The 12,303-nt window shown below is 39.1% G+C and overlaps 1 long non-coding RNA gene across 1 annotated transcript in view; it reads left to right on the forward strand.

Moving 5' to 3' along the window:
- The first annotated feature begins 8,234 nt into the window (after positions 1 to 8,234).
- LOC137623355 (uncharacterized) overlaps positions 8,235 to 12,303 on the forward strand; it is a 59,608-nt gene continuing 55,539 nt past the window's right edge. The window contains exon 1 of the long non-coding RNA XR_011040601.1: positions 8,235 to 8,558. This is a non-coding gene — a long non-coding RNA (uncharacterized lncRNA). The remainder of the gene's footprint in view (positions 8,559 to 12,303) is intronic.

Raw genomic sequence — 12,303 nt, forward strand, 5'->3', positions numbered from 1 at the left:
CTAAATATTTAGATAGCTATGCACACATATGTACTCACTACCTCCTCTCACTAAGGTGCCACTACTCCTCCCCCCTACCAAAGGGATGGGGGGAGCTGAGCACTTGGAGGAATAAAGAAGTTTCTAGATATATATATATATATATATATATATATATATATATATATATATATATATATATATATATATATATATATATATATATATATATATATATGCGTAAAAATCACAAGAAAACGTGATGCTCAGATGCAGAAGAACCACAGGGAAAATGAAAATACGAAATATACGCTTAAGTCCTGACTAGTTTCGTGATACTTCTTCAGAGGGTGTGAGGATCCGTATCTACCGCAGACATGAAAGTACCGCAAGGGCGACCGGCAGTCCCAGGATACTTGCGCATGGTGGACATCAAAGGGTGAGGCCAACTTCAAACACACACAAACTGAGAAAAAGCAAAAAAAAAAAAAAAAAAAAAATTGAGGCTGTCAAAACGAGGACGATAAGACACGTCTGTTCATCGTCCGAGCCAAAAGTGAAGTGGAGCAAATCACCGGTGTGTGGGGGGGAGGGGTAGCAAGCTACCCCTTCCCCTACCACTGCCAACTAGCGCGGGGGTAGTTAACCCTCGTTAAAATCTATTGGCTCGTCAATTTCAGCTACGCCGAAAGTAAACCCAATGTAAATAGCGTGGTTTGTATTTCGGTTACGGAACAATTGTATTTTCTGTGTCAAAAAACATCAAATACTTTACGGGCTGCTTATCTGGTCCTATATAATCGGAGTAAACATAAGTTTTTTTGCAACATGCTTTTAAAATACTTAACAGATGTTGAAATAAACAATAGAGTATATTGTAAAGTTCATCATAACTGGTCCTTCTTTTAAAGTCTTTAATCAATGGACCTACGTTCCTCCCTTACTCCGTGACACGTAATCAATGGATCTACGTTCCTCCCTTACTCTGTGACACGTAATCAATGGATCTACATTCCTCCCTTACTCTGTGACACGTAATCAATGGATCTACGTTCCTACCTTACTCTGTGACATGTAATCAATGGATCTACATTCCTCCCTTACTCTGTGACACGTAATCAATGGATCTACATTCCTCCCTTACTCTGCGACACGTAATCAATGGATCTACATCCCTCCCTTACTCTGTGTCACACAATCAATTTGGTTTACAAGGAAATAATTTGAGAGTTTCGGCAAAACAACAACAATCGGCTTACACATCTTGCTGGTTCTGTTCAAAGAGTACGTCCATCTCCTCCAGGACCAATCGTATGTGGTCTTCCTGCAAAAAGAGAAAATAATCATCAATATTCTATAGTTTTTAAAGGTGAATGTTCTTTTCCTAGACATACAAACCAAGTATATTTGTAAGTATTTCCCCTCACGAGTATGTTATAGTATATAAGACTGGCGTAATGTTCCTAGGCTTCCAATTACATTGGGGGAACTTCAGAAGTTCAAACTTGTTATAAAAGTAAATGTTTTTCTGTTGAACAAGTTGGCATAAATCTTATTTCATAGTTTATAAATGACTTATCTATAACATTGATATTACTGATCTTGATATATTTTATACTTTTTTTTTCAATTTATATCTTTTATTCTCTCATTACTTATATATAATGAATTTTAACTTTGAATCCCTGACCTCTGACATGAAAGCAGTTCGTTTAGAATTGGAATGAGCTTTGACTTTAGAATTAAGCCGCCCGTTGAGATACTACCGCTAGAGAGTTAGGGGGTCCTTTGACTGGCCAGACAGTACCATATTGGATCCTTCTCTCTGGTTACGGTTCTTTCCCTTTGCCTACACAGACCCCGAATAGTCTGGCCTATTCTTTACAGATTCTCCTCTGTCCTCATACACCTGACAACACTGAGATTACCAAACAATTCTTCTTCACTCAAGGGGTTAATTACGGCAATGTAATTGTTCAGTGGCTACTTTCCTCTTGGTAAGGGTAGAAGAGACTCTTTAGCTATGGTAAGCAGCTCTTCTAGGAGAAGGACACTCCAAAATCAAACCAATGTTCTCTAGTCTTGGGTAGTGCTATAGCCTCTGTACCCTGGCCTTCCACTGTCTTGGGTTAGAGTTCTCTTGCTTGAGGGTACACTCGGGCACACTATTCTATCTAGTTTCTCTTTCTCTTGTTTTGTTTAAGTTTTTATTGTTTATGTAGGAAATATTTATTTTAATGTTGTTACTATTCTTAAAATATTTTATTTTTTCTTGTTTCCTTTCCTCACTGAGCTATTTTCCCTGTTGGGGCCCCTGGACTTATAGCATCCTGCTTTTCCAACTAGGGTTGTAGCTTAGCATTTAATAATAATAATAATAATAAAGTGTATCCCGGGCTATACGTCACCGCTGATTATAAATATATATAAAATCTAGTGCATATACAGTAGCCCTCTTTTGACACAACTTAATACTTTAAAAAAGGCACTAAAGTTGAACAATTTATCTGATTACGATTACGATACTAAATCCGAGCGTTGCGTGAATTGAAAAATAAAAAGCATATAAGGCATTAACTTTATTCAGGTTAAAGAAACCTGTAGGGCAATGGTGACAATTAATAAGTTGTTCAACTTGTTTGCCTTTATACGCTCAAGGACGAGAGTTATATTACTGTACTGTAAAGCAATGTGCATTTCGCCTCCATTTTGCACTAGGCCTCAATTTCTGTCTCTGGGAAACTCCTGGTTTGTGACACCATACCTTGCTTAGCCTCTGGTATATCTAAAACAAATTGGGACCTAATCTACAGTAGATCTGCACACAACGTTCGCCTTATCTAATATCACACAATAAAATAAACCTGGCTTAATGGTGGACTTACAAAAACTAAAATTCTTTAAAGTAATTTGTATTTTTCCTAGATATACAAACCTGAATCATTTATATATGGTTTACTCCTTATTGTTTTGCTATGACCAAAATTTAAGAAGTCCTGTGGATCTGGCAATAATGTATGGTTACACTCTGTTCCTACTCGTGCTTGTCTACATGTTCCTGTTTGATCAAGTGGCCTGCATTCTTTGTCATCAATGCCTCTCGGAATTCTGATAACGAAGAGTAGGACAGGGAAAATTCAGGGCTCGTGAGAGATTTCTGCTTCTTGCCCTCTTTGGAGAAAGGCGAGGATGAACAAGCCCTTTTAGCTTTCTTTTTACGACAGCTACTGATTTTCTCCCATGGGACGATGAACATTCCATGAAGATTCCGCAAGTGGAAGACAAGGAACACTTTTAACCTTGACATGCAGGCCATGAAGAATGGGGATCAACCTCCACCCGACTCGTGAAGTTACAAGGACGACCCTCAAGGCCATGGCAGGTTTTCATACATACAGTACTTAAGAAGTACTCATGATCGCAAGAGCTAAAAAGGAAAAAGAAAAGTGGGGTCAGTGGCCGAGCAGACGTCAGTTCGTCGCAGCGGCAAAGAGTAAAGCGGGGACTTAACCGCAGAGTCCGTTGCGCCTACCCAGCTTGGGTAGGAACGGGACAAGCATACAATGTTACAAGACCCACAAGATTTCCTTAATTTTGGCTATAGCGAAACTCAATGCTGTAGAGTGTAACCCGTATAAACGAAGAGGGTTAGTATTTGCAAAAGAACAAACAGCATTGCATTACAGTCGACTTCTTATAACACACCTTATGCTTTCAAAAAAGGCATTAAAGTAGAACAACTTTTCTGATCATGGTTAAAGTAACCTCAACACTTTAAAGTCGAGGACAGTACGGCTAAATACAGCAGGATGATGGTAACCATTAACAAGCTGTTCAACTTGTTTGCCTTCATATACTAGACTAGAAGTGCAGCGTACATTAAATTGCAACCATATGCATATCACCTTGTTTTCTTTTACAAGAGAATAAATTATGTCTCAAGGCAACTCCTAGTAGATCTCAAACCAATCATGACATAACCTATACTAGACCTACAGACAACCTTCACCTAGTCCAAACTCACAAAAAAAAAAGGGGGGGGGGGCCTAGAGTTGTGGTGGCCTGGTGAGAGTGTCCTTGCCAGGTGATTGCCAGACTGGGGTTCGAGTCTTGCTCAAACTCGTTATTTCCTCACCATCCTTGTGAGCTATGGATGGTGGGTTTGTGGGAACCTATAGGTCCACTGCTGAGTCGTCAGCAGCCATTGCCTGGCCCTCCTTGGTCCTAGCTTGGATGGAGAGGAGGCTTGGGCACTGAGCATATGTCAGTCTCTAGGGCATTGTCTTGCTTGATAGCGCAAATATCACTGCCCCTTGCCTCTGCCATTCCTAAGAGGCCTTTAAAACCTTTAAGTATGACAGGTTTACTATACTTTAGTACAATATTAAGTGATTGGAACAGTATAATTGGAGGATAACGGTCACCTAGATACTTGAAGCGTCCGTGACCTCTTATCACTCTAAATCAAATTTGAATAAGTTCCAACTTCATCTTAACCCCTGCGTCCATAACATATGGTGCTGTTGTCCCAACTTCGATTTTTCCACTTTCTTTATTATTAGTCAGGACGATATTTTTCACAGCAAATCAGAGAGGTTTTTACTGTCGAGTGACTTTTCTTGGCCAATCTTACCTGCACATCTAGTAATGGTAGCTCCATATCTGACAGTGACTTATTTGTAACAATTCTACTTAAATACTCGTTTAGATAAGATACATTTAATGGTAATGGAAACATCCCAAACAAGTGACCATTTCCCTACTGGAGTAAAAAAGAAGTGTTAGTGGCATGCTTCATGGCATTTTGAACAGTTTAGATTATGTTAATCAATGTAAAAAAGCTCTTCACAAATTATAAAGACAAGTTACACTATTGTATACCTCTAAAAATCTCAAGTTTCTGCTGGGAAGCCAGACGAGAAGTAAACACAGGGTTGCGAGTTGTCTTAGGGTACGCTAAAAACACAGGTGGGGGGGGCCTTGCTAGGGGGATGCAACGTAACCAGTAGGTAAGGAATCACTGTACGTTATGTTTTGATCAATTCATCAGCACTTTGACGGCAAAACACTGAACAGGCGCAGTAATTTAAAGCAATCCAATCAGACCCCGCTTAACCTGGAAAATTGCTAGAGGCCTTTTTTTTATTCAATCAGAATCCAAACATTTTAAAATTCAAACAGGGTGATGGGTGCATCAAACTAAGCGTGGAGATGCCCGTTCAGACTTCTTGGCCGCCGAGACGTCAAAATGGCAACATTGAATTCGAAGAGTTACCAAGTTCGTCCTGATACAAGAGCTTCTTTTTATAACTTGAACAATCCAAAGCTGGTGAGGTTATGAACTTCACCCAACAAAGGGAGTTGTTGTTGTTCTTTTTCTTTGTCTGCATCTTTTCCCACTTTTATGTGGGGTCGATGTTTCTGACCAGCTTTCTCCCTCTACCTCTGTCCCGCACTTCATCACTGGTTAATCCCTTTGATCGAAGGTCATCCTTGATACAGTCCACCCACCTTCACTTTGGTCTCCCTCTCCTTCTCGTTCCCTGTACCTCCATTTCCATCACCCTCCTCCCAATATACTGTTCATGGAGGTACAGGGAACGAGAAGGAGAGGGACTCCAGGGTGATTATTCCGGCCTTTGTTCCAAGTGTGGTGATAGTGACATGTCTTGTGCTCAAGATGGAAAATCAACTAACAATGGCAAGCCCAAATCTTCTGGCGCTGTTATAATAGTTCAAGCCAAAGGAATATCGCTAAAAAACCATGAAGTTTTTTAAATATCCAAATTATCTTGATGATTTCATTGTACTACCTTGCTTTGCATATGATGAACCGCAGAACACGCACCAGTCCATCTCATTATAGGAAAGACATTCACGTATTTTATTGTAATTCTGAATCCAGCATACCTAAAACTAAGAAGAAACGTCGTTGTGGTTATACCGTTACTTCCTATAAAGTTACATTTTTGGGGAAAAGTTGTCTACCCCCATGGAAGATATCATTATTTGCAAACCACTTTTTGCATAAACATTCGGACCAAGAGACCCTCATGGAGGGTATCAACATATCCTCGAAAACTAGTGTCAATTGGAGAAGTTTCTATTTCGAGGTTACCGAATACTTCTTCAATAATCAAGAGGCGATTGGTGGTGATGGAGTAACAGTTGAAATAGACGAATCTCATTTTTGCAAAGCTAAATACAACCGCGGTAGACCGTTAAGTGCCATATGGGTCTTTGGGGGTATTGAACGTGAATCAAAGAAATTTTTCATTATCCCTTTAGTTCCCCCCCCCCCCCCTTTTTCTAGTAAATGAGATGCTGCTACTCTAATTCCCCTCATTCAGAAATATATCAAACCTGGTAGTGTTATTATCAGTGATAAGTGGTCTGCATACTGTACAACTCTTTTAAAAATTGGTTACGAACCTAAGTCTATTAATCATTCTGAACATTTCGTTGACCCCCTAGACCCAACCATCCATACTCAAAATATAGAACAGCTCTGGAGAGAAGTGAAGGAGTGGGTTCAGAGACCTGGAATGAAGACTGAATATTTCAAGCAATATTTTTCCAGGTTCTTTTTTACCCACTACTACCCAGCACATACGTTACTGCACCACTTCTTCATTACTGCCAGTCGCCTCTACCCTCCTATACAACATCAGCCAATGGACCCCCTCCACCCACAAGACCCCGATGCCCCTCATCCATCCTCATCCGAGTCATAGGAGTTAATCTGTCAGTCTCACCCTCCCGTGACCCACAAGTTTCGTCGCCGTCTTCATATAGGCAAGTCATTCCTCAATAGTCATTGTATGTGTTTTGTGACCGGGGAACTTCTAGGTTAGGTTAGGTGGGTTTGTTAGGTTCTGTGCCCTTTTTGTACTTTTTATATATTGAGTAAACTTATATGGAAAAATTATTTGAAATACGTATGGAAATACCTAGCATTAATGTCATCGTATCGTTGGTAACTCTGTGTACCATTCGTCAACGTTGGTAGCACTGTGAATCATTGGTAACGTTGCTAATGTTATCGTTCGCAGTTCATTCGTAAGAGAAGTAACTCCGTTGAACAAGTGCTTATATTTAAATATTTTAACAATACATATATGTTAACAGTGATAATATTTAACCCTTTTAACAGAAAATATATGTTTTCCTGAAGGAAATAACGTGATTTAACCGGTTTTCACCTTCATTTCATCAGTAATAACATCAACCAATTCGTCAACTTAAAGTTAGTCGGATTGGTTGATCTGTTTGATTGCGGTTGAAATGAAGTCAACTTCGGTTAAATCACGTTATTTACTATAGGAAAACATATAATTTCTGTTAAAAATCACACCCTGTAATACAATACAAATTTACCATCTATTTTATTATACTAGTAATTACGGACGGGAAGAGCTTTTTTAAAAGACAAAGTGTTTTCTATAAACATCCGTTCGACTCTTATTTTCACTACAAATGAAAACTCAATAACCCAAGAAATGATAATCAATGGGGTTAGCATCCGCAACTCATCATGTAATGCTTGCCACTACATACGAGCTTGAAGATTTTCTTTTTCTGCGAGCAAAGCGAGCACACAGCAGAGCAAAAACCATTAGATTTGTAAAAAAAATATCCACGTTCTTAGACTGTCAAATAGGTTTTCGGCTTAGTTGCTGTCGTAATGAAGGTCAAATTCAGTGAAAGCACATTATTTACTACAGGAAGAACTTTCTTTTTCGGATCAAAGTGTTCTGTCCGTAACTATAATTTCACCATTAATTTAGAATCGATAAGAATTTCTTTTGTTAATATTCCTACGTTAGTTTTAATTGTTTTTTTGGGGGACAAAGGCGTGACCTACACTACCAAGAGATTTAAATTGGCCCAATTTAAATCTCTTGCTAGTGAAGGCCTATCAAAACAGAAACACTTGGCTAGTGCGAGAAAAAAATAAAAGCTAAATATGAATAAATTATATTTTTATGGTAATGGCTGTTATGTTTAATATAGTAGAATAAGTGGAAAACGAAATTATTCAATGAATTAAACCATGAAATAAGCAAGGCCATACTTACGTAGGTTATACTTCCGTACCCAAAATATATCGCATTAAATTGGAGAGCCGATGAAGGGTTGGTAGAGCAGAAATTACTACTACCAAGAAAGAGCAAAAAGAGAAAAAAATAGAAGAAGAAAAGAAGATAATAGGAAACGTGCTGTTCAAGAAAGAAGGAATAGAGAAAAGAAAAGAATATATCTATCAAATGTGGAAAAAAAGAGAGAAGAAAATAAAAGAATTAGAATAAAGAAGAAACCCAAGGAATAAAAAAAACATTAAAATTCGATAGGCACTCAAAACCGAAAAGACCCAAGAAGCTTTGCACCTATCTATAAAGAGGTAGAGTGGCCGCAAACTTATTTTGCGGAGTGAGCAATAAGGAACCAGGCATGGGTCAGAGCTAAACTATTTCTTTAATTATCACTTGTAATAAGATCTGAGCCATTTATGGTTTTAAACTCGTGTACTACCAATGATCAGTTGAACTGTGATGTTTAAAATCGTTGTGAAACAAAAGGTACCTACAGGTGGCCCCTATCATACACACACCCTAGATGGTGTTCTTGTGTTCGTTTCTTGTTCAAAATGTGGTTTTCATTCATAACTTGGGTTTTATAATGTCTGAAATTTAGAAAACATCTGTTTTACCAGGATAGGTTTCCTTTAATTATATCAGAATAGTTCAAAAAAACTTATTAATACAACAGAAACCCTTCTTGATTTCTTCATGAGGAGTATTGTGCTACAGTATTAAATTGAATTAAAATAATGGAGTGATCTATTTCAATTTGACTAAAAGGGTTTTCAAAGTTACTTTATATTGTAGTTTGTAGAACGGAAGGTACACCATAAACCACTCCAAGCAGAGATAATGTGGGTTTTTGAGTAGTGTACATTTTCCGTAGTAAGGACCCGCTGATGTACGATATATTAGGTGGGGGATTTTAGGTGAGACCATATCTTTGATATTTTTAAAAATGGCATTTAAATGACCCACTTCCATGCTAAAACTGGCCTGTGTCCACTGATCTACAAACACACTAATAAGGCAATTGTTTTTTGGGTAGTTTGTAGCGCTACGGCGAAGCGTCCTAATTTGCTTATTATCGCTCCGACTGTTATCTTGTATAGAATAAAAACGTTTGGAAATGGTCTACGGATCTTAAATATGTTGTGTAAGGGGGGGTCCGGGGGGGGCGCAGCCCCCCTGGGTAAGGACACGGCTTTTAGCATAGGTTAGGTGGGTTTTTAAAGTTGGCTTTTCTAGTCGTACTCGTAGGTAAGGAAACTGTTATGTAAGGGGGGGGGGGGGGTGTCCGAGGGGGCGAAGCCCCCTGGGTAAGGATACGGCTTTTAGCATAGGTTAGGTGGGTTTTTTAAGTTAGCTTCTCCCGCCAAAATCGTTTGTAGAACGACGGCCCGTTTTCTAGGGGATCTGGCCGTCACCCTACAAAGGCTCCTGGTTTTTTAATGTGTGAAATTGTTTTGTAATTTGGGCAAGATTGGTTTACATTTCATTGTGCTGGTAGTTTGTAGAACAGCGGACACACACCAACTTGTCCCAGTACCATAGAGGTAACGTGTCGTAGGAGGCCATAACTCTTGTAAAGGACAAGCTGACGTATCCCAAGTGCCATTCCCAATCTTGTGGAATGATCTTCCTAATCGGGTTGTTGAATCAGTAGAACTTCAAAAGTTCAAAGTTGGAGCAAATGCTTTTTTGTTGACCAGGCGGACATGAGTCTTTTTATAGTTTATTTATGACATATTTGTTTTTGATGTTGTTAATAGTTTATATATGACATGTCTGTTTTGACGTTGTTACTTATTTTAGAATGATTTATTGTTAATTTGCTCTCTTCATTTATTTATTTCCTTATTTCCTTTCCTCACTGGGCTATTTTTCCCTGTTGGAGCCCCTGGGCTTATAGCATCTTGCTTTTCCAACTAGGGTTGTAGCTTGGATAGTAATAATAATAATAATAATAATTGTTAGTTGAAGCCGTGGCCCGACTACCAATATGTTATTGTGTCTGATTGCTCCCAGTTATACATACATAAGTCCTTTAGGTTAGGACCTGGATGGTCATTGAATCCCATCGTAAAGGCCTTTGGGGGATTTTATAACTAGGAAAAATACAAAAAGTTTGCGAATTTTACTTCCGCGAAATGCAAACCATCGTCCTTTTGGTAGGGATTCAACAGCTGTCCAGCTCCCAACCTAAAAGACCCAGTTTTTATAGCTTGGAAAAATACAAATTACTTTTAAGAATTTTGAGTTAAGAAAGTGTTTATAGAAATAAAATTATTTTAGAGCCAGATATTGTGCTGCAAGGCAAGAGAGAAACTCTTTGGAGTATTTGATATTTTCCTATTAATTTCTCCCTTGTAAGATTACACTAGAAATTCTGGGTTTGCCTGTTAAGATTTCCAAAATGTTTTGAACGACTTGACTCGGGGATTCAGAATTCAGTTGTTTTTGGAAAAATACAGTTTGCTTTAGATTTGTAATATTTCTTGTAATAGTGCATTTGGCTCTATTCTAGAGAAAACGACAAGAATTCAGGTGTGCTTATGTGCAGCACTTGCCTTCCCAGCGTAAAGAAACATTAGAACGCAGCTCCTCCCTAATACTGTCGTAACGAGTTTGCATAGCTCCTACAGATCCTATGGTGGCATTGCGTGTTTAATTTTCTTATCAATTTCTTCCCTCCCATTTAGTTTTCTTGGAAAACTATATGCATAGAGGCTTTTTTTCATATATTAACACTATCTTTCTCATCGAGGTAGTTACATGTAGTTAGTCGATGACGATGGAACGAAAGAAAACTGGACCATTTTCTTTTGTTTAAACATGCAGCTGTAAGACCATTCGCTAGGAGTTTCAGTGGAGATTTCTAACATTTTTTTTCTCTTTGATTGGTAAAAATAGGGTTAGCCAACCCTACGTTGAAAATGAAGAAACTACAATACAGTAGTTGAGTGATATGTTTTCTCCTTCAATAATACCAACTGCGATATTTTGGCTTTCTGCTCTTGCTCTTGGTGAGCAAACATTGGAATAACACCCTGATATGAGTTGTTGTTGTTGTTGTTGTTGTTGAAGATTGCCAGGCCCTCTTGGCCAGACACGGACTTTTGCAATCTTGCAGCCCGTAGGTGTTTAGGTAGGATATATTGGGATAGGTAGTTGGGTGGGGGATATTCTGCCACATTTATTTGAGGATATTGGGATAGGTATTGGGTGGTGATGGGATGTTTGAGAAAGGAGTAATTGACTGTGGGAAGGGGATACCTTCCCATGAGCTCACTGGCTCCAGTCTTAGTTAGAGAGAAAGAATTATAGTAGCAAGTCCCGATAAGTAGGAGAGCTCAGGAAGGAGTTGAAAGTTTGTAGTTGGAGAAGTTGATATAGGTGAATGTTTCCACACAACTGGTTATGCAAACATTTCCGGAATGTATCTACCTGTGCTTGTTATTGTATAGCTGATTTATTTAGCGATATTAGCTGTTCAATAGCTCTTTGTTCCACCACTTTATACAAACCTTACACACTTTACCTAGGAGTATTATTTTGGCGCGAGCTGAAAATCAGCTGTTGAAACTTTTGCGAAGTGTAACTACTCTCTGCTAGTTAGCGGGGTTAACTCGCCACATTCCTTACACCGGCGCTAGTAAACAACCGGCACTTCTTATTTCGCCATGCTACAAACTAAAATGAAGATTTCTTATTATGGAACTTGCCTAAAAGCAAAAAGAATTTACATTTTAATTGGTTTCATGTGTGACTGTGTGTAGTATCTTTAGGTATGCTGGTTAGCCCAGTTAAGGAAGGGCGCTGGGTGCAGCACCTTCATGTCTGCTGGGGAGACGGATCTTCACAGTCTCTAGCCTGTATTTAGGGTTATCCTTGTCAGGTGTGTTGGGAGTGGTTGCCCTCCCAGTGGTTGAGGTTTAGTAGGCAATGGAAGAAGGCGAAGAGGGATTGTTCACCTTCGAGGTCAGCCTCGAAGAATGAGAAAACTCACCCTCTATCTCCATTAACTTGACTTTTCCTAGATGACTCGGCTCGTACGAGTGGCATACATGTGACTCTGGGACAACCATGCATGTTGGGGACCTCCATTGCTTCCCCTAGATAATTAGTGCCGGCTGCATTCGCAGGGGTCTCTCTCACTGACAATGTAGTTCTCTTACTGCGCCCTTCCTTGGTGTTCACGGGTTCCCCGTGCAAGGAAGGGTTACAGGAGGTCTTGCATTGG

Source organism: Palaemon carinicauda, chromosome 30, assembly GCF_036898095.1.
Source record: "Palaemon carinicauda isolate YSFRI2023 chromosome 30, ASM3689809v2, whole genome shotgun sequence".
NCBI classification, from domain to species: domain Eukaryota; kingdom Metazoa; phylum Arthropoda; class Malacostraca; order Decapoda; family Palaemonidae; genus Palaemon; species Palaemon carinicauda.